This window comes from Polistes canadensis, unplaced genomic scaffold, assembly GCF_001313835.1.
Source record: "Polistes canadensis isolate GaletaPanama2010 unplaced genomic scaffold, ASM131383v1 scaffold_72, whole genome shotgun sequence".
Classification (NCBI taxonomy): Eukaryota; Metazoa; Arthropoda; class Insecta; order Hymenoptera; family Vespidae; genus Polistes; species Polistes canadensis.
This window is the reverse complement of record NW_014569619.1, coordinates 365,619-373,274: the sequence shown is the minus strand read 5'-3', so window position 1 is coordinate 373,274 and position 7,656 is coordinate 365,619. Positions and strand designations below refer to the sequence as shown.

The window sequence follows — 7,656 nt, the reverse complement described above, 5'->3', positions numbered from 1 at the left end:
TTCTTATATACACGATTTTTTAATATGCTTCTAATAGAAATTTATTACGAATTGTAATTATATTACAATATCTTTTAATATTACACTTTTCTAAACACTTGACTATATTTATTTCTAATCCATTATTAATATAAATCTACCAATACTACGTACTTGTTTTAGTCTTATGATACATTTTGTGAAACGATACTTGAATAATTTTAATTTAAACGATCTTCATTTAAATTGATTTAAACCGATTTAATATCAAATTAATGATGATATTCATTTTGGTACACTACTAAACAGAAGAAAAAAAAAAATAATAATAATTCACTGATAGAACTGATAATGAATATTATTATAAAATTATTATCTTACACTTTTGAATCAAACATAACTTATTTATTTTCTATCAATCTTCTTTTATTTCACACACTTATTGAAACAAAAATTCGAACACGTTGATAAAAATCCTAATATTGAAATATAAAAAATAAATGATAAAGATCGTCATCTCATTCATAGGATAACAAAATATTCAAGTTATTATATATATTTAAGGAGGAAAGAAATTAGGGTAGTTTACACGCTCGCGATTAAAATCAAATGATTTATACATATATATATAGATATAGAATAAAATCGTATGAACGCGTCGATAGTTGATACAAGACTAAAATTATCGTTCTCATGTAAGTGAAGAACTCTTTCGTTGGTTTGTAAATTGCGTGGGTCGCGATAGAAGGACAAGGAGAACGAGCAACTGAAAAGGAGCAAAAGGATCTTTCTTTGCGAGAAAGTCTTTGGTGCCCTTACCTTTACGCGGGTACAGGGTTGCTTACTTGCTTGCATGCATGCGTGCTTATTTCATGGTAACCGGCATTTTTACTTATATATATGTATATGAAATATTGTTCTTATTCGTAATTTTTTGTTTCCAAAATATTTTCTATCTTTAATTGTATAAATCTAAAAACGTATATATGTATATATGCTATATGAAGAAATCATCATGATTTCGTTTGATATTTAACCTAAATTTTATCAACCCCACCTTCTTTCATAATTTTCCTCGATTATTATCGATAAACCTACAATATGTTTTATTTGTATAAGAATTACCAAGAAAAAAAAAAAAAAAAAATTCTCTTTTCCTACCCAGTCAAAAAATAGATAAAAATACAAACTGTTGAAGACAATCTTATCACGATATTATTATAAGAGTTTCACGTTGACATTTGTCAGGAATGTTTCGCAGTTGGTTTAATTAATATAATTTGTCGATTAAAAATAAAATACAAAAGTATGATAGAATATCTAACTTACTGGTTTTGAAAATATATATTGGCCGTGCACTAGCGCGTTTGTTTGTGGTGGTGGTGGTTGTGGTGGTGTTGTTGTTGTGTATGTATGTTTGTAATATTTCCCTTTCTTCTTCTTCTTTTTATTTTCCTTGCACAGTTCCCTCTCGTCAGATCTCGTACCGTTTCGTATAGTTCACGCTCTCTTCGAGCGTACCACTCTCCAAAGAGTAAACGAAATTAGGTCTCTCGCACAGCGCGTATTCGCGATCGAAAAGATCCTGTCGATGAATCGCACTCTTTTTAAACCTCCACTCTTTTCTTTTCTTTTCTTATCTTCTCTTCTCTTTCTTTTTTTTCTTTCTTTCACTTTAAATACACTTTCGTCTTTTATTTTCAAAAAATGTTATCCAAGAAGAACCATAAGAGAGAGAGATAGAGAGAGAGAGAAGAAGAAGAGATCAACAAACAATGAAATATTTCACTTTGCCCAAATTTTTTAACAAAATAATTAATAATGAAACTCAAAAGGATCGAAACAAATGAAAAATAATTCTAAACAAAATGTACAATTGATTAACACACAATGTCACAGATGATACATTTTTTCGTAGATCGATAGAATAATAATAAAGAATAAGTATAAGAATAAGAAGGAGATTAAGATTAAGAAATAAAATTAAGAATAAGATCAATTGGAAAGCGTCTAGACACTGTCGTTTCACAGAGAGTATTCTCTCTTTCACTACCTATATTTACGTCCCTCTCTCTCTCTCTCTCTCTCTCTCACACACCCTTTCTCGTAGAATAAAAACACACGTGTGCATGGACGAACTTGATAATAAATATTTATATATACATATACATATATATATATATACATTTACATATATATATATATGATGTGTGCGTACCTCAATTGGAACTTGCGATATACTTTTTTGTTATTGTTTTTTTTGTTTTTCTTAAACTAAACTCTCGTCTCGAAAGAATAAAAAGAAATAGAAGAGTCTTATTAAACGTAAACGTCGTTACCAGTTGTCAATTATAAATCTGAACTTTTTGCTTTTTTTTTTTCTAGTAAATCAATATATATATAAATATATATATATATATATATATATATAGTAAAGAAGAGATGCGTCTGTCTCTTGTGGAGGTTCGGGCTAACATTAACTAGCGCGGACTGCAGCCGCTTATAATATGGCCGAGGCGCGAACCAATGAGAACTTGCGCTCTTCCCGAGGCCCCCCTCCCCGCCCCTCTTCCTACACGGCCCTCCTCCTCCTTCTTTTCCTCCTCATCCTCCTCCTCCTCCTCCTACTACTACTACTACTACTACTACTCCACCTCCTCCCCAACCCTCCCACTCCCCCCCTACGCCTCTTATCCCCCCCCCCTTTCTCCTCAACGCGAGAGAGCCTGGACCCTCCGCGTGTTACTCTCGATCGGCGTTTCTTCTTCTTCTTCTTCTTTTTTTTCTTCTTCTTCTTCTTCTTATTCCTCCTCCCCCTACCCCCTCTTTCTCCGCCATCACATCGACCATCCGCGAGCAGCGCACGGTTCTTCTTCTTCTTCTTCTTCTTCTTTCAAAGTCCTCCTCTTCTCGACGTGCCTGATCTTCTTCTTCTTCTTCTTTTTATTCTATTACTTCGTCTTCGTCTTCTTCTTCTTCTGAATGTGAGTTTGATTTTGATTCTTCTGATTCTGAGTGTCTTCGTTTCATGCGTATCAACAACTGATTGGATATAGGTATTTGTTTATATACACGGGAGATATAGGAGAATTGATATTGAATTGTTACGTGTATTGATTAAAGTATTCAAAAATCTAAAATGTAAATGTGATTTTTGTGATGGGGGTTTTTTTTTAATGGAAGCAATTGGTAAGAATGTATGTTAAGATTCAATAAATTCATGGGACTGGTAGAAAGTGAGTAATTATAATACAACGTCAATGTTGACTGACATGAGCTTCGTTTCGATTTGAATTTATGCGAAATCGAAAAAAAAATGAGAAATATGGTTTTTTTATAAATAGTAAAAAGAAAAAGAAAGAAAAGGTTAGTTTTGTAAGTAAAATAAAAGATTTTATTAATGGTCGCTGAATTGTATTAGAAAGTTCCTGCTTGATATTTTCGTATACTTGTTCTACGAGTATCATTTTTTCTTCTTCTTCTTTTTATGCGAAATTATTAATGAAAGTATAACAAATATATATATATATATATATGAAATGATTAATTACAATATGGCGTCAGTGATCAATGGTCACAAAATTGAAATCAATTAACGATCTTTTACAATGCGATTGATATTTTCATATAATTTGTTTTTTATACAAATAATTTTAGTCTTTATATTTTATATGAAATCAGAAAAAAATTGAAAGTATGTATTAAAAATTGAGAAAAAAAAACAAAAAAAAGAAAAAAGAAGGAATGAATAGTCTGAAAAATTGTTGGCAAAATAAATATGGCGTTCCTGAATCTAAAGAGTTCTCTTTCAGCTTGATTAATGTATTTATCTGCAAATTTTATATATATATATATATATATTCGTCACTTTTATAAATGTATTAGATTGTTTTTTTTTTCGTATCAAACCATAATGGCTGTTGAAATCATGTATTACTAAACACAGAATGTGTTCATTTACTAAGAAATAATTATAATATGACGTCAATGGTCACCAAATCAAAAAATTTTTTCGCTCGATTAGAATGTTTAGTATTTTAACCATATACCTATGAATCTTAAACGCTTTTATTATACTATATTATATATTTATGTATATAAAAAATATAAATTGTATTAAAAAATTAGAATCTCTCTCTCTCTCTCTCTCTCTCTCTCTCTCTCGTCACAATTTTTATATAAATTATATATACAAATATTCAAATTGTGAAAAAAATTGGAAAAAATGTAATTTTATTATTCATAAATAACGTTAGCTAATTATTCCTTCATTATTAACGCAAATAATGTGTTCCAAATGTAATTAATGGTCATGAATAATAGTGATTAGATCATGTCGATCATAGAATAAAAGGTTCGATTAAAAAATTCCGAGGATTTCTTCAAGAATAACTTAGCGTAAACTGAGCGAAAGGTTGCATCAACCTTTTCGAGTCGTTGTATCTGTGTTTCTATATGTCTGTCTGTCTGTGTGTGTGTGTTAGAAATCCACGAGAGACGTTTATCGGCCGATGTACGTGCTTATTATTAAAAGGTTCTGCGTAACGAGTCGCCCGCCCCTCCGCTTTCCCGTTAAGCGTTCGAAAAAGAGAGCTCGCAACGGAAAGTGGTTTTACGAACGTGTATACCTACATACTTTACTTTACTCCACATTCTTTACTAGTCAATTGATCCTTCTGTGTAAATTTTTTTTCCTTTCTTTTTTTCTTTTTTTTTTTTTTTTTTTTCTATTTTTTTCTTTTTTTTTTACCGTTTTATAAAAACCTTTTGCATTTTACACTTGTGCAAATAACTTTCGAGAAAAAAAAAGAAAATATAAAAGAATTTATTTATAGTTTATGTGTGTATATATATAAATTGTGAATTATATTTGAATAGAGAGATATAGATATATATATATAATGAAATATATAATTATATATAAAAAAAAAATGTCACATACAAATAATAATTTCATATTTACGTTTGATTCGAATAATGTTGTCATAAAAAAAAATCATTTATCTTGATAGATGCTAATCAGAAATAAATATAATACCGCGTATCACAGTAATTCTAAAAATTTGTCAAATAAATCAAAAAAAAAAAATGATGATTTTAATAAATGATTATATAAAAAGACGCAAGACATTTGATACATACGTTTGATACCAGTAATATAAATTTGTGCGTTGTTTCGTTGATTTGACAATCTCCGAGTTGAAATTGTAGAGTTTAGAGTTGAATTGATTTACGTGAAAGAGAACAGTGAAAGAATACAAGAAAAACAAGATGAGTGTAAACGCGTAGTAGTCGTCGTCTCCTTTGAAAGTCTGAGTATCTTGACCCGTGTCGCGTCGTAGTCTTTCTGTATAATTGTAGTTGTAGTAGTAGGTGTAGAAATAAATGTATTTGTTTCCTCGTAAAGACGTAGTTTATTATAGCTTTTTGGGACACACCACACAGAAACCTTAATTCTTCATATTTCATTTATGTTTTAAGAGTTTATTCCTTCATTCGTAAAATACATATTTCAATGTACTCTACGTTCTTCGTTTATTCTATCGTTCATTCGTTCGTTCGTTCATTTGAAGTTTTCTCGAACACGATCGTTCACAGACTAAACGTTAAGAGAGTGCATTTAAAACGTGATTTGTATAAATGGTAGCAGGATTTCTTGTCTCGGGCAAGTTCAACACCCACGTATTTACACTAACGTTATAACAAGTATTTCTATTTCTCAACAGTTCAAATTGTTTCTCTTTATGTCCTTTTTTTTGTTCTTTTTCTTTTTCTCTAAACTCGTAATATTAATTTGATCTTTGACTTATATTATGGATTTACGATTGAAATGGATTGTATGTTGGTTCATTGAAAAATGTTCAACTAATTGTATGATTTAGTGATATGAATATTATTAATTAAAACGATATGATTGAATTATTATATTTATCAATCGTTAGAACAATTTCTCTATCATTTTTTTGTTTTCTCTTATAATTTGTAATATTTATTTTATCCTTGATTTATATTTTGCGAATTTATCCATTATTTTTATGTACAATGTTTTGCTGATTGAAAAATCTTAACTTGTTTTATGATGTTAATCATTTGATAAAACGTTAATTTTGTTTTGTGGATATTATAAATAAGATAAATTATGTTCATTCATTGTGTGTAATAAAAATCATAAATTAGATGATATTAAATTATAACTGAAAATTAGTTAGAATAATTGAATAGAAAAATTAGACATGTTTTTATACATTTTTCAAGTTTTAAAAATTGAATTAGATTAAATTTTAATTAAGTGATACATCAAATTAATGATATGAACGTTATAAATAAATCTAACATATTTATTATCATCATTATATACCTATAAAACAAATTTTTATTTTATTTTTTATATTTTAAATCTTCCAAAGAGAGAGAGAGAGACATTATACAAAATCATAAATTATGAATAAAAATTCAAATTTATTTGAATCATTACAGATATATTTCTCAATGATCAATCTACCAAGAAACTAGTAAGAGATTTAAATGCACGATATAACGTTTAAATGCTAATGATTACTGATCTCAAAACATGATAGATATATCACGTGAAAATGAGTAATTGTATCGTACGATGGATATTACAATCTAATCGTTTAATGTCTTTTGCGAGTGGTTTTTTTTTTTTTCTATCCATTATCTAGTCTTTTTTTTTCCAACGAAACGTTTGGTTGCATAATGCACCGTAGGATCACGTCAATCAAGACTTTAAGGAAATATGATTCATTCGAAAATACTAACTAGAAAAGGTAATATTACTGAATCGATTCGATCTTCCTATTATGTGGAAATAATTAAATTAATGGAAAGTCTCCCAGTTTTTGTTATTTTTCCGATCAATTAGATACTAATATAAGTCATTTCTACTATTTATAATTTTTCTAATTCTTACACATGAATAATATTTTTTTTTTACAATAGCAATAAAATAATAATAATCATCTGTAGAAAGAATATAGAAAATTGTCAATTATTATAAGAAATTTCAAAGTTATGTTCTATGTATTTGCATTTTCTCATCTTGACAAATAAACATAATTTTTAATAATAATAATAATACGTTTAGTATGAGGTTCAACCGACGAGGATCAAAAACAAATTCTGTTTCCAATTAGCATAATGAGATTGGGATTTATCATATAAAAGAATAAGAACAATTAGCCAAAGACCTGATTGACATTTCTAATTGCTCGGTTACATCTTTGACGTCATTTTACAATCATTGAATATCATGATATTCAATATTGTCTTGAGTTCTTCTTCGAATAAGAGATTAAAGCTTAAGAAAAAAAATCATTAGAAAGAACTTTTTATTTGTTTCCGTTTTTCTCTGATCAATTATCATAATTTTCATTGAATCTTGATTATGTTATTAGATATCTTAATGAAAATAAAAAAAAAAATAAAAGAAAAAATACAAATATTGTTAATCTCGAATCTAATGAATCAAGTTTAGATACTATGATGATAATAGCACGTACGATTTAATTCACATGAATGAATGATTTCACTTTTATTCACAAACTATAAAAGATCACATAGATATCCATGTGATTACTTTTTAAAAATCATTACAAATATTTTCTACGAATTATAAATTTATATTAATATAATTATATTATTATTATTAATATTAAT

At 28.1% G+C, this 7,656-nt stretch overlaps 1 protein-coding gene across 10 annotated transcripts in view; it reads right to left on the bottom strand.

The window, feature by feature from the left end:
- Positions 1–7,656, bottom strand: part of LOC106786389 (ion transport peptide-like) — a 36,188-nt gene that overhangs the window by 20,662 nt on the left and 7,870 nt on the right. For 3 of the 10 annotated variants that reach the window (XM_014747708.1, XM_014747710.1, XM_014747709.1), the window contains one exon: positions 1,309–1,564. The exons of 5 other annotated variants lie outside the window; for them this stretch is intronic. The gene's annotated coding sequence lies outside the window, so the exon portion shown is untranslated. Of the gene's footprint in view, positions 1–1,308; positions 1,640–2,197; positions 2,215–7,656 lie in introns of those variants that run through there. 2 more of the 10 variants (XM_014747713.1, XM_014747712.1) reach the window with 2 other exon arrangements.